The following is a 27,619-nucleotide window of genomic DNA, read 5'->3' on the forward strand; positions in this document are numbered from 1 at the left end:
ATGTACTTTATACGGTGTTGCCAATGTTAGAGTAAGAGAAAAAGACTTAATCTTCTCTTTGAATCCAGAAAGGAGAAAGACAAGTACTTTCATGGGCATCCTCCAAGAAACAGAGGTTGAAAGGCAAGCCTCCCTAAAAATGGCATTGCTCTGTTTGGGTAAATTAAAAAAAAATCTTCAAAGAAACTAGTAGACCTTTGTGGCTGATTGTGTTTTCCAAAGATTGCTGCACCAACATGTATCCCATTTCACAAGTTCTTCCCGCAGAGTCGCGCTAAGCTTGGCTCCATTCAGAGGTTCGGTCTGTTCCCTAGCTTGAACCTGGATACGTCTTTCTAACTGCTTCAACCAATAGAATGTGATGGGTATGACACTGTATGATTTCCAAGCCTGGGCATGGAAGGAAATCCAACCTCTGCCTGGTTCTCTCTTTCTCTCTCAGGGCACCTGCCCTTTGTAATCAGCCATCATGTTGTAAGGAAGTCCAGGTCATATGAAGAGGCCACATGTAGGTGTTCTGGCTTAAAGTCCTAGCTAATAACTTGGCTGACAGTCAGCATCATCCACGATTTATATAAATAAATGAGTCTTCAGATAATTCCAGCCCCTAGCCTTTGAGCCATGTTGGCTGCTAGCAAGTGGAATAGAGATGAACTATTCTTCAAGCTATCTAAATTTCAGATTTATGACCAAAATAGGTGTTGTCATTGTTTTAAGCCTCTAAATTTTGGAGTAACTTGAAGATTTTATTTATTTATTTTAAAGGGATAGAAATCGGGGTGAGGGGCAGAAAGAGAGGGAGAGGGAGAATCTCCAGCAGACTCCCTGCTGAGCATGGAGCCGATGCAGGGCTCAATCCCACGACCCTGAGATCATGACCTGAGCCGAAACCAAGAGTCAAACACCTAACCGACTGAGCCACCCAGGCTCCCCTGGAGTAATTTAAAATGTAGCTATAGATAGCTGTAACAGCCTTCAAGAGGATAGTTCTTTGATGTTGTAAAAATTACATTGCTCATGTAATTTGAGTTCCATTCCATCTCAGAACTAATGCTGAACCATAGCAACCCCTGGCATACTTCATATATCTCCCCTTTGAAGGAATATAGAATTCCCTTTTGGTGATTTCTTTGGAAACAGAAACAAGTGAGAGCACTTCAGAACAGGAAGTGGCCATAGAATTATTGCTTTTGGTTTTTGTGAGTCCTCAGAACTACAAAAAACATTTAACTGGTTTGCAGTAAATTGCTTTCATTAGCTCAGCTCTTAGAGGAAAATCTTCACAGCTAGCAATGTTATGACACCACCTTTGTGTACCTATTAGGAAGCAAGAACGATTCGATCATACTTGATCTATCTCTGTAATTCTTGCAAAAATAATTTTGGGGGTGCAGATGAGTAAGCAATGTGTACAGAGAGCAGTAACTAAGTTATGTTCTTATTTATTGTGCAAGTCCTCAGGTAGGCTGGAAGCATATGGCAGTAGCAAGTTTAGAATTATTTCCCCATTTATAACTCAGTAGGGTAGCTCCTGTGGTTGACCTTAGAGTCACAGAATGAGCTAGAGAAATCTGTCAAGATGTGTTGGCCAGCTCTTCAGATAAACACTTCAGTTAACTTAGAGGTCAACATCACCATTTCAGCTTGACTCTCCAATTTTGGCAGCTTGGCTAAGAGTCTTGTCCACAAAACCCTTAAACTTAATTGAGGTAAATTGTTTACAGCAATCTACAACAACTAGATGGTATGGCTGAAAATTTATTTCCAGGTGTTCTAATGATTCTATGTTAATAACATAGTTATTCCTATGATGTGGTCCTGAAAATTCCATATGAACTACTGAGCAGACCTACTCTTCATAGAATAGAATGTAATCTACCATTGTAACATCTAACTCGATTTCAGTTCACTAGGCAAAGCTTCAGGCCGAAGCTTTCACACGAGATACTCTGTGAAAGTGCCACATAATGAAAGATGGCCAAGACAATGTAATAACCATCTAGAAGAAAAAGGCAGGGAGCAGAGTATTTAATAGTATGGACTCTCGAGCCAGTCTCTGGGTTCACGTTCTGTCTCTGACCCTGACTGTGTGATTCCAGGGCAGGTTCTAATTTTCTAGCATTAGAAAATTAATCTTTCTTTGCCTCTGTTCCTTCATTTCCAAAACGAAAACAATAACTTTGTAATGTTTAAAGGAGTTAGTCGATGTGCCGCGCATGCAACAGTGCTTGGTATGCAGTAAGTGCTAAGTAAATGTTAACTATTACTATTATGTTGTGAGTGAACAATTGAATGTCTTGAATTACTCAGGAATTACTCTTTCACAAATTATAAAGCATTTTAGCGCTCTGGGCAGTTAATCATATAATTTGTCCAGATGGAAGATATGTTTCAAGCACATTTTTTAACATCAACACTTCTTCTGGAAGTGTCACAGTCTCTTCAGGAATTTCTATGAGAGTCAGCTCTGGACATCAAGATTATGTATGATTCTTTCCATTACATTCTAGGCAAGCAGAAAACACACAGTGACCACCGAGTTTGTGGCTTTGGTGCTGTTTAGATCGTGATCATGATAATTAAGGTAAAAGCCTGCAGTTAGAGTTTCCAATTATGTTTGTATTATGTTGGTGAAAATTGAGGAGTGGGGAGATTTTTGACTTCCGAAAGAACTCATAATGTAGATAATATTCTTTGAAGCACTTCTCAGAGACAGCCCCCATTAGTGTTTGGACTGTGTATGGCTCCCTCACCATAAGCTGAATAATCATTGGTGGGGAGTTCTGGTTTATTCTCAACATAAGAAACTGATTCTGACTGGGAAATGAATGATGATATAACATCCCAGAAGGTAACATTTTTCTGAGACCGACTCCACGGAGTAGTATTTCCAATAAATAGTGAAGTGACCCAGCAATGGCAGACTTTTGAGGAAGAAATGTCAGAGAAAGTGCTGAGCCCCAGGAAATTTTAGTTTTGCTGAGTTTTAGATCACATCTGATATTGCATGTACTTGTCTCAGTTGGCTAAGTGCTGAGAGCAGGGATAGAGTAATCCAAGAAGGTGTCAGTGGAAGTTCTTGTTCCAAAACTTCCCTCATTATGTGGATGCCCACTATGTCCTTCTATGAGATTATCGGCACTTTTTCCATCCTTGAAGAAACATTAGTATTTTACCATTATCAGTACTTATGGGAAAGTTTGTGAAGCCAAGATTATTCTTCTCAACATATTTCTAGGTTTTTCTGTGGAATTCAGCTTTCTTATTGTGCCCATGATTAACATGTTGTTTAAGTATTAGCACCTTTTGCTAGCCATGTGTCCATTTTGCTCTCAGATACATTCCTTGACCTCTGTGTTGAAGAAGCACCATTTCCCAGGTTCCCTAGCACCCTGGCATTTGGATAGGTTTGGCCAATAAGAGGCACAGGTGAGAGACTGCAGACCAAGCGGAAGGGAGAAAATAAGATACTTCTCTTTCTTTCATCTGAGCAATATCTCTAACGGGGTATGTCCCCTCTGTGGCTCCAGCTCCCATTGAGTTGTCTTCCATGCTTCCACTTGGCGTTGGGCCTTTGCTTTGGAACTTTACTAACATTGACTTCTCCCTTCCTCCTACCTCTACTTTTGCTAATCTCTGGTTTTTTCACCATCCTCTGCTTTCTTTCTCAGATCTTACATTACCAGTGTAACAAATTTCCTGTGTTAAACTCCTCTTTTAGAAACATCTAGAGTAATTTCTGTTTTCTGAGTGGACCCTTACTGATACACACATGTAGAACTTTGTAAGAAGTCTGAAAGACATTCTAGAATTCTAGAAAATTCAAGAATTTGAAGGATAACAGAAAGTCTAAATGATATAACTGAAATTATTTCTGAATCATTGATTGCTTGGGCATCTACAGTCATGCCATTAATGATAAGCTATTGATAGCCCTAGACAAGGCCAATTTTTGCAAACACAGTAATGTAGGTTTGCAAAGTAATGTAGGCCAATGGACATACTACATTTGGGGTCTTCTTAAGGTCTTTCTTCAAAGTCCTTGTATAGTCTCTATAGAGTTTAACATAAAGCATTAGTAACAGTATAATTAGATTAGTCCATAGTATACACAATGTGTTCAATGGTAATTTAGTTGACTAGAACCTCAAATATCTCCTCTATATTTTTCTTTAAAACAGAAGGTTCATTTCTGACTTGGAGTAAATTATTGCAGAGGCTGAATGTAGATAGAATGGCACACTTTTTAGTGCAATTTTTCAGAGATGTCATGAGAATTCTGTTACCATCTTGTTGAAGCTGGGACTTCCCTAGGGTGTTGAATATCTTGGAAATTAATTCATAATATTATGAGAGAGTTTCTTCCCTCCAGTATATTTTGTTGACAACTGGAAAGATGTCTAGAACTATAATACTGTTTCTGGCAATACCAATTGTTGGATTATTATAAGCTTGAAGAATTATGATGAGTAGCCATAGCAGTGGTGTGAAAGGGCTTTAGCAGAAAATATTACAGAAGGGTCTCAACCGTACATTTAAACCATTCTTATAACATCACCTCTCATTTATGCTGCAAGCCACCACAATCTAGCTCCGACCCCTTAACCCCCACCCTATCTTCCACCTCTCTAGTGGAAGTGTCTTGAGAAGGCCCCTGACCTGCCAAGTTAAATCTAGTCCCCTTCTCTTAAAAATGTCTTTCCTTTGGTCTAGGCTTTTTGAACCCCACTTTATTCTAGAGATAATTAAAGATCTCATTTTCTCTTCCCTGAACAATGTATCTCCTTGCTTCTACCACGTTTTCTTTCCAATTTATCCTCTACATTGTCACAGTGTAGAAGGCAACATAATACAATGAGAAGATCACAGGCTTGAAGCCAGAAAGACCTATGTTCAAATCTCAGCTCTTCCATGTAAGTGACCTGATGCTGACCTCAATTTTGACATATCTTGTAAATATGATACTAGAACTTACCTTGTGGATTTGTTTTCATAATCAAAAACAATAATGTCTATCAAGTGGCTTGGACATAATACAAAGTCATTTTGTTTTCTTAAAAATCAACTCAGTTATTCACATATCTCTCTTCTCCTGGTCACAGAATAAATCTCAGCCTCCTTAGCCTGGTGTGCATAGCCCTTCACAGACTACAGTTTCTTCTCCGTCCTAGCTTCTGTGCCATCATCCCACATTCTGAAAATACAGATGGGCTTGCTCTTTTCCACACCCGGCCTCTCATTTATGGCTCCACGTATTTGCATATTTAGTCCTCCATCTGTAATGTCCTTTGCCCTCTTGTCTGAATGGCAGGCTCCCAATATATTCCTATTCAAATATTATCTTTAATATTTAGCCCTATTCAAATATTATCTCTCAGTCCTTTGCCCTCATTCTAATAGATTTTGAACAGTTTATGCTGTTAAAGTGGTCTCCTATTTTGAAGATTCTGTCCTTCCCATGCTGGAATTTGTGAACACAGTGAGTCTACGGCTTCGCTAATTTAAAAAGTAGATAATCTATAAAACCCAGCAGATATTGTGGAACTTACTTTCCATATAGTCTGTTAACCCTGTTGTCAGGGTATGCTATTTCTATGCATTATAATAATTCTTGGGCCTGGTGAAGATATGACAGCTATTCCCATAGCACCTATGATGGGAATGCAAATTTTAGGGAAAACAATTTGTCAATATACATCTGAACTGATACTTAAAATATTCACCCAGTGATTCTGTTTCTAAAAATCTACTTAAGGAAAATAATATGATATGTATATACAAATTTATGCACAAATGTGTTCATCATATAGTTATAGTGAAAAACTAGATAGATCTCAATCACCCGAAAATAGGTTTTAGTTATATAAATTATGATATATATATACAACAGAATACTATGTAGTCATTAAAAGTTACACTTATAAAGTATTTATAATAAAATAGAAATTCCTATGACATAATGTTAAATTAAAAAAAAGTCAGAATACAAAGGCATACTTTCATATGATTACAATTGTATTGAATATACACATAGAAAAGGGACTTGAAAAAAGTGCTGAATGTTAGTGATTACCTATATTAATCAGAGTGGGCTACCTGCTATAATAAACAACCCCCCAAGTCTCTGTTGATTAATGATGGAAGTTTATTTCTTGTTATGTCGTAGTACAATGTATAGTACAATGCAGACCAACTCTTCTCCATGCAATTATATGAAGATCCAAGCTCTACCTATCTTCTAATGAAAATGCATTCATTAGGCATGTCAAGGAAGGTGGTGTCCGAGGTAGGACCCGAAATTGAGACACATCACTCTGTCCACACATCATTGGCCAGAACTCAGTCATATGACCCCACCTATGTACCCAAAGTTTTGGGAACTGTATTCCCTAGAGGAAGAAAAGGAACTTCTAACATTGCCTTCCTCATCTCTGAGAGTAAATCTAACAAATAGTTTCTATTTCTTTACATTTTTCTATATTTTCCAATTTTTCTCTAGGAACTATGTATTATAAGAGAAAAATACATAATTAAGAAGGCCTCAGAGTTTTAAAAGGAGCTATTCTTTTAATTTCTATGACATGAATTAATACTGTCTAAAGTACTTTCTTTGACATCAAAAGGTTGAATTTGGTTCAGACAAGAGTTACCATTGCAAAATTTCACTATGTACACCATGATAAGAAATCCATGCAATATGAACAGTTCTTTGAACTGATGAAATTTAAATATCTAAATAGCATTGAGAACTACATTGATTATCTCACAAATTCATTGAATATTGTTTAAGAAAATGGAGTATTAAGAAATATAACTTTATTTTATTTTTTATTTTATTTTATTTTTTTTAGAGAGGGAGGGGGGCAGGGCAGAGGGAAAGAGAAAGTCCTAAGCAGGTTTCATGCGCAGTGCAGGGCCCAATGCAAGGCTCAATCTCACAATCCTGAGATCATGATCTGAGCTGAAATCAAGAGTTGGATGTTTAACCTACTGAGCCACCCAGGCACCCCAAGAAATCTAAATTTAAATCAAGTTTTTGGTAGAAAGAGATGAAGAGGTAGAAATGTCTGAGACCCAAATTCTTGAACCTCAAGCCCTCTATTGCCTGTGCTCTTCCAATAGTTGTATTGTTTCCAAATTGTCCTTATCCATAACTCATCCACATCAGACCTCTTCTTATTTGGGAGCAGAGAAGTAGAGAGAGAGAGAGGATGTTGGATAAGTACAAGTGCCCCTTCATTTAACTTCATCCATTGATGTCCAGAGGCCAACATATATTCTGATTAGTATTGAAAATGTTGACTCCCTAACTGTTGAGGTGATGGCAATCTTTTGTTTCTTTCCTTCCTTCTTCTTCTTCTCTCTCTCTCTCTACCTCCCTCCCTCGTTTTCTCTCATCTACCTATCCATCCATCCATCTAAGAAACATTGACTGAGACTCTACAAGTAGCTAGGAACTATGCAATGTAACTCCATTTTTGGTCTTTTATTTTTATTTGCTGCATGACGAAAGTCTTTCTCAATGTGCATACAGGAGAGCAGGTACACTGACAGAAATTCTTTCTTTAAACACAGGATCTGCTTAGCTCCCAGAGTGGAAATAACATTTGCTTACTATTTCGTAGCATTGAGGATGGATTTACATTGCCTGTTGGCCATCTTTCTTTTTCTTTTCTTTATTTGCACACATTGGCTTCAAACCTCTGTTAAAAACAACCAAAAAAACCCCACACAGACCCAAAATAGTGTCACTTAGCCTGAGTTCCCAAACCGGTGCTTAATACATAATCTAACTGCAGTTTTAAATTCTTCCAGAAATGTAGTCTTAACTGGTCAGTCTGGAATTTTTCAGTTAGCACCAATGAGTCTGCTACATGGCCCCTCTCCATCACCCAAAGGAAGATGAGGTCATCTGCATGGTAAGACCCCTGGCTTTTCCCCATAGAAAGCCCTGGGACAATGTTTTTGTTTTGCTAATAACTTTCTTGCCCCCATTGCCTGCCTTTCTTCCTTTCTTCCTTTCTTTCTTTCTTTCTTTCTTTCTTTCTTTCTTTCTTTCTTTCTTTTTTTAGTGAGAAAGAGCATGTGTGGGTGGGTGAGTGGTGGGGGGTTGGGGGAGAGGGAGAGAGAGAATCTTAAGCAGGCTCCACGCCCAGTGCAGAGCCCAATGTGGGGCCCGATCTCCCGACCCTGAGGTCATGATCTGAGCCAAAATCAAGGGTTGAACCAACTGAGCCACCCAGGTGCTCTGCCCGCACTGTCCTTCTATAACAACCTTCCATTTTGTACAACTCCTTGGAATGCCTCTCTAGTTGCTAGATAGGGTGCTATCCGATTCGTGGATCATTCAATAGCACCAATTATATCTTCAAATTTACTTGGTTGAATTTTGTTATTTAATACCACCCATCTTCAAGTTCTGAAAAATGTGGCATAGCAATTAAAAAAACAAAGAAACAGCAAAACCCAGAAGGTCTACTGCAAGGCAATGACTACTCAAAACAAAACACAGCTTGCAACTGAGAAGTCTCAGAAAGATTCTCCAGCCCATTAGATTCTGTGTTCACGTAGTTCATGGACACCCTTTGTTTCCATGTTATTTAAGGAAAATATGTCTAGAATAAAAGTCCTGAAGAAGAAATGGGATTAACACTCGTTTTATTCTATAATACTCTACTTAAAATTAGAAAAGTCACATTCATTGCCCTTCTCAGTTTATCAGATTGAACGACACAGATTTTATTACATATGACCTCGTGGGTCATTAGCATTTCACAATCATTAACTTTTCATTACCCTTTTTCAGAGCAGAAAATGTCACTAGAAGCATATGTGACATGTTTAGGAATCTTGTATCAAATGTATAAAAGAACATGAAAAACATTAGTTTTTATATTTAAAAGAAAAAAATCTATGAAAATGTCTTGTTAGTTTCCAATTAAAATTTAAAACTCTTGATTAAATGCTTAAGTTGGTCATGCCTGACTGAATGACAACTGCCATCTCACCATCCCTGTTCAGACTTCTTTTCCTCCTATTTAAATCATTGTGTTTATACGGTTGGTTACATCTGCAGAGCCAGGGGAATCGGGACGTAGGATTTTATTATATGTGTTTGGGGTTATTTGATCAACCACTCCACATTATATTAAAGCAGAGAACATTGGATTTTCTGGATTGTCTGGTAAAATGGGTCAAATTCTCTAGGTGTTTTTTACCACACTCTCCTATTTCCAGGAGTCTAACTCAGGTTTTATTCACTCTATAGGTGTGTTGATGGCTTTATTGAGTATACACGGTAAGTTATGCACTGTACAAAAAATTCACTTTAGATTCAGTCTCTGACCAGCAGGTTCATAGCCTTTATTTACAAGGAAACAGAAATAACTGCATTTTTACTGAAATTTCATTGCTATTGTATACTGGAAAGGAAATTAAGATTGTTTTTTTCTTTCAGTTAGCATTTCCTGGTGGTGATAATTCTTTTTTTTCAGATTGATTTATTTATTTGAGAGAGAGCGCACGCACGGGCGCGCGCGCACACATGTACGCAGGGGGGTGGGGCAGAGGGAGAGAGAATCTCAAGCAGACTCCCCACTGAATGTGGAGCCGGATGCAGGGCTCAGTCCCACGACCCTGAGATCCTGACCTGAGCTGAAATCAAAAGTCCGATGCTTAACCGACTGAGCCACCCAGGCACCACTCTGGTGGAGATAATTCTGAGCACACAGTAAGAGAAATAAAAACTTCCTTATATCACAAAAGCATTTTTAATAATACAGATATGTTCATTTCAAGTGAGTATACTTTGAGACTAGAATTAACCACGGTGATATTTGAGGCAAGTATCAATGCCTACAATTTGAGGTCAGTGTTTTTCAGTGAGGTTCAGTTATGTGAGAGACCAACATCTAATTTATCCCTAAAGACACCATCTGATTTGCCTCACAAGATTATTTTCTAAAAACAATGAGTGAACTCTATTTATAAACTGTTCAGGAAACTTAACATAAGTCCCTGTTGAAGCTGAGAGACTAGGATATAAATAATTGGTGTTTTCTGGCAATGGCTTGGATTATGAAAGGCAGTGTTAATTCTCTTTCTAAATTGGATACGTTTTCTGATTATCTCCTTGTTCCCCTGAGATGAACAGAGAGGTCTCCTCACGAGAAGACATCGCTTCATCTTTCTCTTTTACCTTTGACTGGTTTAAAAACAGCAACAAAAGTATTCGCAGTTCTCCTCAGAACCAAGCTGGCTTACTTTGGCTTATGTTTTTATTTGCTCTTTTCTCCCAGGCTTTGCCTTCTTTGTGCCTGTTTTTCCCTTTCCACCTCTTCTGAGTCATATGTTGACACAACTCGGTGCGAAGCCTGGGGTTCGAAGAGACTTGGACATCATGTCCAGGTACACAGAGATTTTTGTCTGATAACACCACACACACTCCACCTGGAGACTTCCTACACTCGAGACATAATATTTTCAGACAACAATTTACCAAGCAGGTTGGCTGTGAAGATGCCAGCTTGCCAGGGGTCTGTCAGAGTTGCGGTGCCTGTCTCTAGTCCTCTGACTTTCGGGCTTAGTTCTCACTTTAGCCACACTAATAAACAGAGCTTCTTTTTGAAGTGCAGGGTCTGGGAGAGTTTTCTCCCCTAGGCTGTGGAGAGAATCATAAAAACGGTTGGCTTTATTCCAAACTCTATTTTTGAGGAAATACAACTCACAACTGATCTTAGAAATAAAAGCTTCTCAAATTTTGAACTGTTGAAGTCTGAGGTGTCGTGACATCTTCTTGATCACTCGATAACTTTCTTTCCTGGCTTCTCTACACCTTCACGTTTTGGAAGTTGTGTGTACCTAATACCATCGTTCCTATTTGATGTTCTCAAATGTGAACAGTGGTGACTCTTCTGTCCTTGATTAAATCACCCCCCCATTTTTACTAATTTTTTTCCTGCTCCATTCAAAAGATGTATGTAGATATAAGATACAAGGAGTGAAAGAAAGAAGCAGAACAGGGAAAATAAAGGGATACAAAGGGGAGAACAAAGTAAATGAGTAGGAAAGACAAAAGGGAAATGGGATAAGATTTCTACTTTAAAATATGGGAAATTTCACTAGGTGTCATTAGGCAATTTGGCTTCTTTCATGAAACAAAGCAAATAAAACTGCTAAGTTTCCATAAAGCAATTATCTGCATTTTAAGACTGGCAAAAAGATATGTGATGAGAAATAACTGAATCTCTCTCTCTCTCTCTCTCTCTCTCTCTCACACACACACACACACACATACACACACATTCACACACATTCACACCCTCCTATTTGGTGATCAACACTTAACCATGTAAGAACAAGTGGTTTCAAAGGTAATGATTCTGAGTCAGCAGAATTCTTCTGCCTTTGATTTAGACCAAATGTTGTCTGCTATTTAACTTTAGATGTGTCTTAAGGTCCCCTTTAAGTCCCTTCTTGTTGAAGCCAAGAACTTAAGGCAAAAACAAAAAATGTGTTTGATGTTCATGCTACTTTAGCACCAAAATACACCCAACATCTATGATCTTATGGTGGTAGTCCCTCCTTGATCACTTAACTTGAAATAGACAGATGGATAAATAGATGGTACTTTCTCTTACTCAACACGGGTCAGATTTTTACAAGAAAGTGCTCTCCAGGTTGGGTTCCACATCTTAAGAGAACTCTGAAATTTGGAGAGGATTCAGAAGAGACTATGAATGTTGATGAGAGGATTGGAAAATGGAACTTATAAGAAAGAGTTAAAGATGTTGGAATTGCTTATCTTGGAGGAGAGAAGAAAGGTAACTAAATAACAGTCTTGCAGTGTTTGAAGGTGTATAATATACCTAATGGTTACCAGCTGTTTTCCTTCTCCAGCAAAGAGAACCAGAGGCCAACTTCTCACACTGCATAGGTCAAATGTAGGGAAACGTTTCTCAGTGGGGGTGGTAGTGGTGGTGTTAAAAAGATAAACGAGTAACTATTGCATTTGTAAAAACAAAACAAAACAAAACAAAAACAACTTTCCTGGACTTATTTAAATACTGAATGGATCTTAGGTCTCCTATTTTCTGGGAATCGGAAGATAAAACTTATGTCATGGTTCTTAATGTTGATCGTAATTTCTAAGTCTGTAAGAACAGAAACTTATTTTAAGGGAATATGTATACATAATGGCCAAGAATCATAGAATCTATGAATTACTTTCCACACATTACATGAATGCAAGACATGGAAACGTGACTTCCATAAGGATGTTAGATGTCAACTGTTTAAAGTGATGCCCTGCTTCCTCAGAAAAATACTGCTGCTAATTGACATAAGAAAAGGAAAAATCAAGAGAGAGCAGAGATGGAAAAAGTATACAATAGATACTAAAATCATGTAGGCACTAGGAACCTCAGTTACAATTATACTGGCACCAAAAATAATCCTAGACTTTTTTCTTTTCTTATTTCTTTTTTATTACAATGGACTAAGCTAATTCTTCTAGTTGATCCACAAGGAGGTCTGCTTCTAGGCAAAAATCTCTGTGTGAAACAATATGATTATTTATTGTTTTTTGAAAACTGGACAGCCACATGCAAAAAAATGAAACTGGACCACTTACACCATACACAAAAATAATTTCAAAATGGATTAAAGACCTAAATATGAGACCATCAAAATCCTAGAGAAGAACATGGGCAGCAACCTCTCTGACCTCAGCTGTAGCAACTTCTTACTAGATATGTCTCCTGAGGCAAGGGAAACAAAAGAAGAAATAATCTATTGGGATTTCATCAAAATAAAAAGCTTCTGCACAGCAAAGGAAACAATCAACAAAACTAAAAAAACAACTTTTGGACTGGGAGAAGATATTTGAAAAATGACATATCCAGTAAAGGGTTAGTATCCAAAATATCTAAAGAAATTATACAACTCAACACCCAGAAAACAAATAATCCAGTTAAAAAATGGGCAGAAGACATTTATTCTGGATTCACCAGTTTATCACTGGGAGCATTTTCCTTTTTTCTTTTCCAATTTTATTGAGAAGTAATTGACATACATCACTGTGTATGTTTAAGGGGTACAGCATGATGCTTTGACTTACATACATTGTGAAATGATGACCACAATAGGTTCAGCTCGTATTCACTGTCTCATATAGATAAAATAAAAAGAGAAGAAAAAAGAAAAAAAATTGTGATAACTCATAGAATTTACTCACTTAACAACTTCCCTATATATCACACAGCAATGTTAACTACAGTCATCATGTTGTACATTATGCCCCTAATGTTTATTTACCTTATAACTGGAAGTTTGTACCTTTTGATCACTTCCTCCAGTTCCCCCTCCCTCCACACTTCACCTCTGGTTACAAGTCTAATCTCATTTTCTATGAGGTTTTTTGTTTGTTTGTTTGTTTTTAAGATTCCACATACAAGTGAGATCATACAGTATTTGAATTTGTCTGACTTATTTCACTTAGCATAATGTCCTCAAGGTCCACCCATGTTCTTGCAAATGGTAGGATTCCCTCTTTTTTTATGGCCAAATAATATTCTGTAATATATACATATATGCCACAACTTTATCCATTCATCCGTCAATGAACAGTTAGGTTGTTTCCATGTCTTGGCTATTGTAATAATGCTGCTATGAACATGGGGGTGCAGGTAACTTTTTGAATTAGTGTTTTCATTCCCTTTGGATGTTTTTTCCAGAAATGGAATTGCTGGATCATATGACAGTTCTATTTTTAATTTTTTGAGGATCTTCCATACTGTTTTCCATAGTGGCTACACCAACTTATAATCCCACCAACAGTGCACAGAGGTTTCCTTTTCTTTACTTCCACGCCAGCATTTGTTATTTCTTGTCTTTTTGATGGTGGCCATTCTGACAGGTATGAGGTGGTATCTCATTATGGTTTTAATTTGCAGTTCCCAACTGGCTAGTGATGTTGAGCATCTTTTTGTGTACTTGTTGGCTTTTTGCATGTCTTCTTTGGAAAAATGTCTGTTCAGATCATTTACCATTTTTTAATTAGGTTTTTGTTTCTTTACTATTGAGTTGTATAAATTCTTTGTATATTTTGGGCAATAACCCCTTATATATATGATTTGCTAATATTTCTTCCCATTCCACAAATTGTTTTTTCACTTTATTACGGTTTCTGCAGAAGCTTTTTAGTTCGACGTTAACCCACTTGTTTATTTTTGTTGCCTGTGCTTTAAGGGTCCTATCCAAATCCTTACCAAGAACATGTCAAGGAGGTTTATTTCTATGTTTTCTTCTAGGAGTTTATTTCTAGTCTTAAATTTAAGTGTTTAATCCATCTCAAATTAATTTTTGTGAGTGGTGTAAGATAGGGGTACAGTTTCATTCTTTTACATATGAATATCCAGTTTTCCTAGTACTGTTAATTGAAAAGATTATTTTTCTCCATTGAGTGTTCTTGACTCCTTTGTCAAATATTGCTTGCTGTATATGCTTGGGTTTATTTCTGGGCTCTTTCTTCTGTTCCATTGGTCTGTTTTTATGCTAGTACCATACTATTTTCATTACTATAACTTTCTAGTGTAGCTTGAAATCAGGGAGTGTGATACCTCCTGATTTGTTCTTCTTTCTCAGTACTTTTTTGGCTCTTTGGGGCCTTTTGTTGGTCTATATAAATTTTAGGAGTGCTTATTACTTCTGTGAAAATGCCATTGCAATCTTGATAGGGACTGCATTGAAACTACAGATAGCTTTAGTAATATTCACATTTTAGCAATGTTAATTCTTCCAACCTGTGAACACAAGACGCCCTTCCATTTATTTGTGTCTTTTTTGATTTCTTCCTTCAATGTCTTGTAGTTTTCAGAGAAGAGATCTTTCACCTCCTTGATTAAACTTATTCCTAAGTATTTTATTGTTTTTGATGCCATTGTAAATTGTGCTGATTTCTTTATTTCTTTTTCAGAAAATTCAGTTAGTAGGAGCATTTCTTTATGCTTAGTAGAACCAAAAATGTTCACATAATTCTCTGTGAGTGGGCACAGAGAGGTTGTGTTTCAGACTCAGGCAGAAAGCAAATCATCTGCTATGAAAATATGGTATTAATAATCTCCAGTGGAAATACACCAGTGCCAAAGGCTTCAGATTAAATCGTAAGAGGAAAGGTTTAGATTTTTGTCTTTAGATTTCTTTCGAGGAGAAAAAAATGCAGAGAATTTATTTATATAGTAGTGGCTTTGCTTGAAGTGTTCCTTCTGAAAAAGAATTAATTAAGGAGCTTAAAATGTTTTTAAACTTTGTTATGGACATTTTCCAACATTCAGAAAAGCAGACAGGATGGTATAATGAATCCCACGAACCCATCACCAACCATTCAACAATTTTCAATGGTCTACATTCCCGTTTCATCTACCCCCAGTCACCTCCTTCCATTTTTGTTTTTTGTTTTAGTCTTTAGGAGCATTTAAATGCACTGAAACTTCCTTTGGGAATCTGTGATATTTTTGTCAGTATCTAAAATATAAATATCTTTATTAGTCAACACACCCAGACTTTCACACTGATAAACATTTTGTTTCAGAATACTAGCTGTGTTAGTTTCCTATTGCTGCTGTAACAAATGACCACAAACTTAGTGGCTTAAAACAATGCAGATGTATTATCTTATAGCTCTGGAGGAGGGATATCTGAAATGGGTCTTACTGGGCTAAAAACAAGATGTCAGCAGAGCTGTATTACCTTCTGGAGATGATAGGAAAAATCCATTTTTGTTTTTGTTTTTGTCCCCCTGGCCCCCCAACCCCCCAGCTTTTAGTGACTGCCAACATTCCTGAGCTCAGGGCTCCCTTCCATCTCCAAAACCAGCAATTGTCAATCGAGTCTTTCTGATATTGAATCACTCTAATACTGTCTTCTCTCTCCCTTTTTCCCAGATAAGGACTCTTGTGATTATTTTAGGCCCATCTGGATAATCTCCCCAATTCAAGGTCAACTAATTAGCAACCTTAATTCCCCTTTGGCACATAACCTAACATATTCACTAGTTCACATGGGGCATTAGGACATGGATATTTTCTGTCTTCCACAATGGACATATTTTACGTTGACTCACAAATACACAGTTAAGCCTTTCATGTTAAATATATAATGCAGATTTAACAGTTATAGAAAAATAGTCAAAAAGCAATTTGCCAAGTCCAATGTGTTGAGTCTATCTCTAATCCTGCAGACTGATTATTTAACTCACTGTTAAATCTGTATCAACACAGTAGTAATTATTTCACAGTTTGGAGAGTAAAGTAAAAAAAAAAAAAGACAGCTGCAGCAACAACAAAAACAACCATTTGGTAGGCAACAGATCAATTACAGATAGAACAGTTTGGATTGGGCCTTCTTAGAATCTTAACATCACTAACATTATAATCTATAAATTTATTTATTCCAGAGTATTTCTACGGCCCTGTTGCCTTGGATACCTCAACCATCTGAAATGTTAGGTACTTTCTATCTGGATTCTCAATTTTTTCATCTGCAGACTGCTCCAGGCCCCCAAACCATGTCCAAACACTTCTTTTCCTTCCATTTTGTTCCCTTATATGCTCATGTAAGAATTAGAGAGGTGCCTTATAGCAGACAGAGATGGTGTGATGTCGCTGCTGCCACCAGCAGAAAGACTACTGATGTGGAACAGATGTGTATAATAATCATTTTAAAAATTCTGTGTGGAGCTTTTATAAGAAAGTGACAGTGATAAATATTTGTATGTTTGGTGCTCATATTATTTAAACAAAGCCATCAACTTATTGTGTCTTACAATCTCTCTTATAGATTTCACTAAAAGCAATTTATTACTATATATATATATATATATGTGTGTGTGTGTGTGTGTATATATATATATATATATATATATATTTTTTTTTTTTTTTTTTTTTTTTTCTCCTAAGCTTGGGAGAATGAGAGCTTTGTCCTCCCTCCAGATTCAGGATAAACTGGTTTACCTCCTTCCTTTTCTGTTCTAGATGGAGATGTTCTTTGGGAAGGGAAACACCTCCTTGAAGAACGTGTGCTCCGTCAAGGCAGCATGAGCATTAGAATCCGATGAAATCCCAGCTCGGCCACTTGAGCTACTTCATATCTCTGAGCCTTTGTTTCTCAAATGCAAAACGGGGCTAATAATATAATTCATTAGATTGTTGTGAGGAAATCTGGGATGACGTATAGAAAGCAGCTAAGGCAGTATCTGATGCACCAAAGATCTGCTCTCTCTACCCCTTCCTGGGGAGGAGGAGGCTGTGCCATGAGAAAAACACTTTTAAGACCATACAAATTTTTTCAAATAAAATTAATTTTTCTATTCATGAAGACTATGTGAAAATGCCTAGATAAACTTCCACAAAATTTGTAAGGTATTGTTTAGAAAGGTCTGATTTAAAACTTAGGGTATGTGGTATATCATAAAAATCACTTTAGACGTCCTGGGGTACCTCAGAAAAATAGGCAGGTATCCCCAGGAGCTGAAAATAGGGTTCAATGAGGGGTCTGAATAAATATCATTTAAAAGAAACCCTATCATATTTAGTAATATGCCACAGATGAAATATAATAAAACATTGGTTTCAAATAGTTCCCCCAAATGTCAAGTCACAGGGGCACATGTTAAAGAGTCTTTTTTTAAAAATTTTTTATGGTTATGTTAATCACCATACATTACATCATTAGTTTTTGATGTAGTATTCTATGATTCATTGTTCGTGTATAACACCCAGTGCTCCATTCAGTACGTGCCCTCTTTAATACCCATCACCGGGCTAGCCCATCCTCCCACCCCCTTCCCCTCTAGAACCCTCAGTTTGTTTCTCAGAGTCCATCGTCTCTCATGGTTCATCTCCCCCTCCGATTCCCCCCCTTCATTCTTCCCCTCCTGCTATCTTCTTCTTTTTTTTTTTTTTAACATATATACAATGGAATATTAGGCAGCCATCAAAAGGAATGAGATCTTGCCACTTGCAACGACGTGGATGGAACTGGAGGGTGTTATGCTGAGCGAAATAAGTCAATCAGAGAAAGACATGTATCATATGACCTCACTGATATGAGGAATTCTTAATCTCAGGAAACAAACTGAGGGTTGCTGGAGTGGTGGGGGGTGGGAGGGATGGGGTGGCTGGGTGATAGACATTGGGGAGGGTATGTGCTATGGTGAGCACTGTGAATTATGCAAGACTGTTGAATCACAGATCTGTACCTCTGAAACAAATAATCAATATATGTTAAAGAGTCTTTTAAATACCTGAAGATAGGGGCACCTGGGTGGCTCAGTCGTTAAGCGTCTGCCTTCGGCTCAGGTCATGATCCCAGGGTCCTGGGATTGAGCCCCGCATCGGGCTCCCTGCTCCTCGGGAAGCCTGCTTCTCACTCTCCCTCTGCCCCTGCTTGTGTTCCCTCTCTTGCTGTGTCTCTCTCTGTCAAATAAATAAATAAAATCTTTAAAAAAAAAATACCTGAAGATAGCCAACATGGGATGATCTTCAACATGATCTCTCTTCAATTTCTTTCTTGAATTTCTTCACCATCTGTAAGTCACAAATTCTGTGATTCTTCTGCACAGACCCAAGGCCCTTCCTCTGCTTGTGGAAAGAAATGTCTTCTGGGGGAAGAGGAGACCCAGAAACAGAAACTATCCAAGAAAAAAAATCTGCTGAGTAAACCAGAAGACAGAGCAGAAAGCATTTTCTGTGAAGGTAAAGGATAACTACATGGTAACAACAGCATAAGCAGCTAAACAGTTGTTTCCAAGGGAAAGACAGGCATTCTATGTGTTGGAGGGAATGGGAGTTTCAGACTTACCAACACAGATTTGCGTGTTTAGGGTTATTTGTGTTCGTGGTAAAGAGCTCAGACTGGAAGTCTTTGTTTACTGCCTGAAGATTTAAGAAGCCAATTTGTTTACTGTCTTCTATCTCATCCACAGATATTATCTTCCTTAATAGGATACTAGATTGCACGCATGAAATTAAGCAAATATGGAGTAAGAAAATCACCTCATTGAAATAGATCTTGGGATGTCCTTAATTTACAAGAACATTAGGAAATTCTCAGAGTATCCTCACCAACTGAGGAGATAAATGTTTAAGGCAATATTCCATGCTAAGCGAAACTCTGTGGCTGAAATAAATGTTTTGTACTTACAGCAAGTTCAGTAGAAGACCACCTCCCAACTCAGATCTGTACTGAGTGATCGAAAAAGAAAATGGGTTGAATGAACCAAATAAATAGGGCTTGTTACAAAGATATCCTCATGTATAATCAAAATTTAGAAAGAGGGTGGTTCTGAATTTGACTTGGCTTTACATAAAATACAAAACAGGGCAGAATGAGAGGACTGTTTTAGGAAGTTAGATTAGCTACAATTTCACAGATAAGATAATTTCACAAGCAAAGATTTTGAAAGCACACATGAGAAGAAATTGCAATCATCAGCAATTAAAGCATTTTACAAAAATTTCAGAAGAACAGGGTCAAGATACTGTCACAATCTGACATGATAGCCTTCAGGAGGAGGAGGAAAGCAGACATTAAGGATAAAGCGGTGGGAAGAGAGAGGTCCAAGTGCAAGGTTCCTCTAGGACTTCTGCTGAGTCAGCAAACCCTCTGGGATTAAAAGAATTCAGGATTCTTTGGACTGAACCCTCCTGCTAGGGATGCTGAAGTGGGTGCATATGTGTGAAAAGGGCTTTGATGTCTGATACCTAAAGTTGGATTTTTGATGTAACTCAGGTCTGAGAGAATTCGGATAGAAAACAAAAAGTGGCAGTGACTAGCTGACCTTAGTTTAACCCTGTTTTGAAAACAAAATCTTATATGTGTTAGAATTTTATAATATCAAAACTTCTGAACTTTATATCCATAATTCCTACGTGTCAGTGATACACTCAAACGGGTTGTGAATGTGACGGGAAGTGAGATGAGAGAAAGAGGACTATTCCTAGGTTGCAGGTCTTTGCGAATCAAGGCTGAATGCTGTCTGTCCTGCTTACTATTGGAGCAAGGGCATTGGGGGCTGGGGCTGGTGGGCAGCATCAAAAGGGAGGTTGGACTGGGGCAGTTTTTTCTCGAAAATCGTGACCATTTGTTGCCTACTTAGAGACTACCTGCTCGTTATCTCTTTAATGCTAGAATGAGGTAGTGTAACTCCTATTATGGGTGAGGAGACTAGGGCTCGCAGACATGAAGTAACTTGCTGGATAACCACTAGGGGTGAAGCTAGACTTTGTCTTAGTTCTGTCTGATCCAGAACCCATGTTCTCCAACTGGGTACCCTGCCCACACTGCATTTTCATCATTTTTCAAGTGGTATGCATTATCAAATGTTTACTTCACCCAAATGAAGGTGGAATGAAAATATATTTCAGTGTTATTTTTAGTTTATCTACCATTTTGCATTGCCTATCACACTGCTCCCTTCTATTTGCAAAAAATATAATGCATTTATATATAATTTATATATGATTAGATATGATTATATAATTTATTTACTATGTAATAATATAGTAATAAGTATATGATAATAATTATATAATAATAAAATAATAAAATTAAGTATAAATCATAGCTTAATATATTTTGCTATCTTGGATCAGTTATGCAATTCTATTAGTGTATCCATATAGTGCCCTTTCACCGAGTTTGAAGGAGGTGAGTGATAGGAGGGGAAATCCTAAGTTACAGGAATCCTGTAGAGAGAACAGAATCCCTGCCTCTTACTAACCTCTCAAAAATCCTTTGCCCAGGTCTTGTAGTAAATGGCGAAGTACTTCCTTTCTGACGATTCCCGGATGTAATACTATATTGGAAGAATTACATGATAGAGCAAACTTCGAAAAATCAGAACGTTTTAAAAATCAAAGAATAAAACCTGCAGAGGCAGCGATGGACCCATTCATTGGATGTGGTTCAGCCAATGTGTTTCTGGCTAGGACAGACTTTTAGCCCTTTGAATGGAGACTGCTTTCTACATTCTTGACTTTAATCACTTTGCTGTCAGGGCCCATGTGATTTAAACTCAGTGGTCATCTTACAGCTTTTCATATAAGTCCGTTCCTTGAATTCATTGGGTGAATGGCACCAAGTTTTGGGTTTAGGCAGTTGCACACCCTACTAAAAAACCATGGGGACTAATAGAAGAGGGAAAAATCTCTGTTATGTATTTTTATCCTGTTTGATTAATTTTCCATTCAGTGCTTAAAACACATTTTGATATGTCATGAGAAATTCAGACAGGAAGAGGGGAGAGGCCTCGGGTAATATTTTTACTCTACTGAGTATGCATGACCAGCACTAGGATGAAGAGAAAGTTTTGTCCTCTGCACTGTCTTTGGACTTCTTATTCATCTTTCCCTCACCTCCTTGCTGTTCAGAGCCTCCTGAAAAATCCATTATTGTGACAATTTGAACAGCATGTTTTAATTATAAGAAAATGTTTTTTTCTTTTGTATTAAAATTCATGAGAGATAAATTTTTAAAAAATTTCTGACTTGGAAACAGTCTTCAATTTACAGAAAAATTGCAAGTACAGTACTAAGAATTATTCTTCTTTCTCTCTCTCTCTCTCTCTTTTTTTTCCTGCTCTGTACCATTTGGGAATAAGTTGGTGGTAGGATACTTTATCATACCCAAAAACCTTATTGTATATTTCCTACAAACAAGCACATTCCCTTACATAACTACAATGTCATCACCAAAATTAGGAAACTAACATTGCTTTATTATGATGCTCTAATTCTCAAACTCCATTCAAGTGTTGCCAAATGTCCTAATAACATTCTGTATAGAAAACCAAATCAGAATCCCACGTTGCATTTAGTTATCTCCAGAGACTATGTCAAATCAGAACAGTTCTTTGGTCTTTCCTTGACTTTTGTGACCAAGGCACTTTTGTCTCCCAGATGTATTGATATATAAATGACATATAACATTGTGTAAGTTTAAAGTGTTCAGTGTGATGATTTCATACATATATGTATTGTGAAATGATCACCACAATCAAGGACACTACAAGAAAAGAAAACTATAGGCCAATATTTCTGATGTATATAGATACAAAAAATCTCAACAAAATCCTAGCAAACAATTCAATAACACCCTTCCCCACCCCCCACACACACTCCCCATGTGGATGCCCTCCTCCTCACCTGTTTGGATTCCAGTACCCTGTTATGGGCTACCCCGTGTGGACACAAACTCTCACTTTGATGAGGCAAACCAGGCCAGTGCTACAGAACCTCTCCCCCTTCCTCAACTGTGGAGACCAGTTCCAATTTGTCCAGGCTCTAAAATTCTGTGTCAGTTATTCCCACCCTCTAAATTGTGTAGACACTCTCCTCACTTGACATTCCATGTTGGGCTAACGCCTGCATGGATGTCCTTCTGACTCAGCTCAGGGTTCAGTACCCTGCTCTGGGCCACCATTCCCCACGAGAATGATCTGTTCACACTGCTCAGGCTCTCACCCCCCACAGCGGCCCTTCTTCACCCAACTCAGGCTCCGTCATCCCATTGTGGGTGCCTGCATGCATGGATGTCCTCCTCACCTTCTCGGGCTTTAGCACCCTGCTCTGGGCCATTATTGGCTGCCACCTGTGTTTAAAACACAGGACTGACTTGTTCAGCCTCACCGAACAGCATTCAGATAGAATTGTCCAAGAATGAAAGAGGAGAGAGGAAGGAGGTGAAGAGGAAGAGAGAGAGAGAGTTTTGAAAAATAAAATTGTTCTGAAACTGAGTAACATCACACAGAGAAAGGCAATTGAAAAAAAAAATCACATCAAATAACAATCAAATTGAGTTTACAGTACTTTCCAAATGGACGCAGCTGAAGAAGCCCAAGACTTCCCTGAGAAAAACCTCTACAATTAAAGCAAAATTTGGAGAAAGCATACTTAATGCTTTCAATTAAACTTTAAAGAGATTTTGTATAATTTCTAAAACAGAATTTACAAACCTTTTCCAAAACTGAATATTAAACACTGAACATCTTTATTTTCCAAATAATGTGTTATAATTTCAAGAAAAAAGTAGAAACACTTTTGGAATGCTTGCCTTTTTTTCCAGAGGAAATCTTAGAGGAAAATAAATGTCATTCTGATATTAAAACTAAGTAGTTTGGGTAACTGTTATGGAAAAACACCAACATCTATTACTTTTATTACCAATAAAATGAAATTTCATTTTTAGAATTAGAATTTTCATGTCATTGTAAATACCACCATTTTCTCTGTTGTGTGCTTTGTGTTTGTATAAAGCCATTTGTAAAGGCCAAAAGTGTTACTACCAGGTGTTCCAACAGTTTGAGGGACAAGCATAACAAGATATGTTTAAGAAAAGAATTTCTCTCTGTATTCCAGAGTTTACTCTCACTCAATGAAATAGTTAATATCTGGGAAATGACTGAAGTGGGAAAGTGAGGAAGAGAAAGAATATCACAGTTTGGAATTTATTTGCAAGTTGGCATAAAAGAGTTATACTAAGAGTTGTTAACTTGGAAAATTCTTGTGTAGTAATTAAACTCATATTTTTCAGGTCTGTCAGGCTCTGAAAAAAAAAAAAAAGCTTAGGGGTGCCTTGGTGGCTCAGTCAGTTAAGCATCCGACTCTTGATTTCAGCTCAGGTCATGATCTCGGGGCTCTGAAATCGCACCCTTCGTCCGACTCCATGCTGGGTGTGAAGCCTGCTTAAGATTCTCTCTCTTCTTCTCCCTCTGTCCCTCCCCCCTTTAAAAAAAACTTAATATATAAAGTGTTACTGCCAATTTCAAAAGGTTATGATTCAGATCTACACAAGCTATATGAAGTAGAGAACTTAAGAAGTGATTTAAATAGTTTGATTTCAAAACACAGCTACCTCATTCTTCGTTATTTATTCAGAATGTATTCAGGCTCCTGGATAATTAGCTTAACCATGTTCTTCGTTTTGCTTGCAACAGGAGTAACTGTTCCTATAGTTTTATAGGCCTCCAGGGCCTTCAAAATATGCAGATGCCTCAGGGCTCATAGGCAAAATGTTCAGTGACATAAAGTGGGCCACTCTTTCCTCTGGATGCCCCTGAGATCCTACTCAGCAAACTAACATAATCCCCTTAAGGTGTTAGCTGAAAGACAGGAAGTTTTAATATAGTATTAGGGAGAGGGACAATAATTTAGGGTAGAAGGTTGTCTTAGGATAACCTAGAAAAAAAGCCTGAGATGAGAATCCTTGTGCAGGAAAATCTATAGAAGACCCCGACCCTCCTTCCTGAGGGTCCTGAGCCTCTGAGTACCATGCCTATGTTAGGTCATGGTCATGGTGGCTGGCTACAGTAAGACAACCCAAGAGTGTCAAGAGATGGACCAGTGAATCCCCTAAGTGCTATACACATTCCTCCTTCCCCTCCTTAAGTAGAAATAGTCCTACCTCCTTGCAGCAGAGTCAGATTCCCTCATCAGTGTAGGAACTCCTTTCTTCGCTTATTGATCTGGCACAAAAAGTCCCCAGATAGCAGCCAAAGCTTTAGGTTTGGTGTGACTTTTACTGCATCCTCCTGGAGGAAGCATTTCCCCTCCAAGAACCAGAGACTAAAATTCCCTCAAGCTGATCATGGGTGGAGAGGGCGATGGTGAATGGGGTCATTTCTACCTCCACCCCTGGGGTACCAGACCCATACTTTCTAGTTATATGGCACACAAGACCAATACAATCACCATCAGTTAAGATTCTATGCTGCCTGTTAAAGAGTAGTGCCTCAGCTGTGTGTCTTTAAGAGGTCATTCCACTGCTTTGTCATGCCAGCAGCTTCTGGATGGTGTGGTATGTGGCATGACCCATAGAGCCCATGGTTCTGTGCTCACCATTGCACTTCTTTGGTTATAAAGTGGGTCCTTGTTCCAAAGTAATGCTATGCAGGCTACTAAGCCAATGAACCAGAACTGTGTGTTGTAAAGGCCAGCCCATCTCTGGAAGACGTGTCAGTCCTGATTAGCATAAATGATTGCTCCTTCCAAGATAGAGGTATCCAGCTTAGAATGTATTGCTGGTCTTGCCTTGGGAAAGAGGCAAATTCCTAGGCACTCCCAAGCAAAGCAGTTTTGATCACCCAAGGACAGTGTTCTAGGAAGGTTGCAAGTGTGAGCTGTGACCAGCAACACCTACAGCAGCCAGTAATAGAGATTTCCAAGCATCTGGACTTTTCAGCCCTTCCCATCATCTCAGGAGGAATAGGGATCATGTTCTCAGATGGCCACAGAAGCCAGCCTGGTAAAGTAATCGAGTGAAGTATGCCAAGTGGGAGCTGTGGCCAGCTTAAGAGCTAATGCCCAGTCTAAAAGGGAGGTGCCAGTCCATCGTTGCCAGCATTGTTGCGAAATCTTCTAATTTCTCATGACTACCTGACAATCCAGATTTATTTTCATGCAGAATCTCTCAATTTTTAAGATGTTGACAATCATTTCATCAGTTTTTCTAACAGAAAGCGGGTGAAATACCCCAATTAGGGTAAATGGAGGAGGGAGAATGGTGGAGAGTGGGTCTGTAGGAGCAAATGGAAAATACCCAGCACAACGACCAATTCAGAGTTTTTAAAAACACTCTGGATTGATAGCATGTAAACTTTGTAGTAGTCTGCTTGGCCTGCCATAACCAGCTACCATAGACCGGGTATGGTTTTAACGACAGGAATTTATTTTCTCGTGATTCTGGAGGCTGGAAGTGTGAGATCAAGGTGTCAGCATGATTGGTTTCTGATGAGATCCCTCTTCCTGGTTTGCAGTTGGCCACCTTCTCACAGTGTCCTTACAGGGCCTTTCCTTGGTGTGTGCATGAGGAGAGACACGCCCACTGCGCTCCCCCAACCCTCCCCCCACAGAGAGAGAGAGAGAGAGAGAGGAAAGATCTTTATCATGCTTTATCATGTCTCTTTTTATAAGGACATGAATCCTATAAGATCAGGGCCCCACCCTTATGATAACACTTAACCTTGATTCATTCCTTGGATGCCCCATCTCCAAATACAACCACATTGGGGATTAAGGCTTTGAACATAGAAATTTGGGGGGTGGGCACAAACAGTCTATAATCGGCATCAAATAAAATGGTCAGGTAAAAAACAAAACAAACGAAGCATGTCCTCCAGCTAGCACTGGAACACCGGGGTTTGACCCCTGACACAAACACAACTAACTGCCTACACTGAGAAGGTTGACCCTAAGTCCACAGCACTTATCTGTCCCAAATCATGATGAGTTAGAAAGTATTTGGATCACAATATTTGATTTACTGTTTAATTGATTAGCCCAAGTTTTCACCTGTAAAAAGAAATAATGAGAAATCTGGGAAAATTATAGAACTGGAAAATATGTTGCATCCTTTTCACTTGAGATGAATTATTTGGTTCAATAAGTATTGACCTAGTAATTTTCTTGTTCTTTTTGTCTTCAAACTGAGCTCTGCATTCAAAAGCAGTATGCTGAGGAACAGAGAACTAAAAACAATGTAGAACTGAGAATAGAAATCAGGTGTGTTATCATTATCATTATCAGAGTAAGTTAAGATGTTTCAGCTGGTGTATTTTAATAGCGCTTTCAACTGGAAACCATAAAAGGGCCCAAAGAGCTGAAGACTTCACCCTCCAGCACCCAAAAGTAATTGCTCTAGATCTATATTGACATCAAAAGGGTCTTACTATAGGCCCACTGAATCAGAAACTCTGGGGATGGTGCTCAGTAATCTGTTTACCAAGTCCTCCAGATACATACAGCAGCTTGGGAGCCATTGCTGTATATTAACAAATTAATGGGAAGGTGATTCTGGTGCACACAACAGTTTGAAAACCATTGCTCTGTATTAATAAGTTGATGGAAAAATGTAAAACCAGGAGGAGAAGGGCTAGAAACTGACATTTCATGAAGCTTCTACAATGTCCTCCAGGCACCTTAGTAGGAGACCCAGTGGTGGCATCAGGTATGAGCCAAGTATATCCAATTCCAAAGACCTTGTGTTCATCCCCTTTAATCAAACTCCTTCCTTAAATATATTGAGTATCTTTATTGGTCCAAATCTTTCATATATGTTATCTTACTTGATCTTTACAAGAGCTCTTGAGAGGTAGGCTCTGTTATTCCCATTTTACAGATCAAGAAAATTGGGCTTATAGAAGTGAAGTCATTTTCTCACCGTGGCATGGATAGGATTTACGCTGAATTCAGGTCATCACAAAGCCAGTGTTCTCACCTTGTCTCCCTACACCAAGCTGCTTCCTTAGTTTGTTAAATCTTCTACCTCTGGTTGCCATTCCCTACCTACTGCTCATCTGTTTTCTGTGTTAGAGGATTCAATTCTTTCTCAACTGGCATGTCTCAGCTGCACCACAGAACACAGGAAATGATTTGAGTGACTATTTTCTCAGTTCTCCCAAGGATGGTCTTTGGCTACCTGCATGGGTGGGGCTGGGGGGGAATCAATTCATTACCCACAATGGAAGCCTTAGGCATCAGGATTCAATTCTTTCACAGAACCCCCTGAAGAAAGCCTAGAAGACATATGGAAAACCATTCTTATTAATCCATCTGGCAATTCAATT

This window comes from Halichoerus grypus, chromosome 4 (genome assembly GCF_964656455.1).
Source record: "Halichoerus grypus chromosome 4, mHalGry1.hap1.1, whole genome shotgun sequence".
Taxonomy (NCBI): Eukaryota; Metazoa; Chordata; class Mammalia; order Carnivora; family Phocidae; genus Halichoerus; species Halichoerus grypus.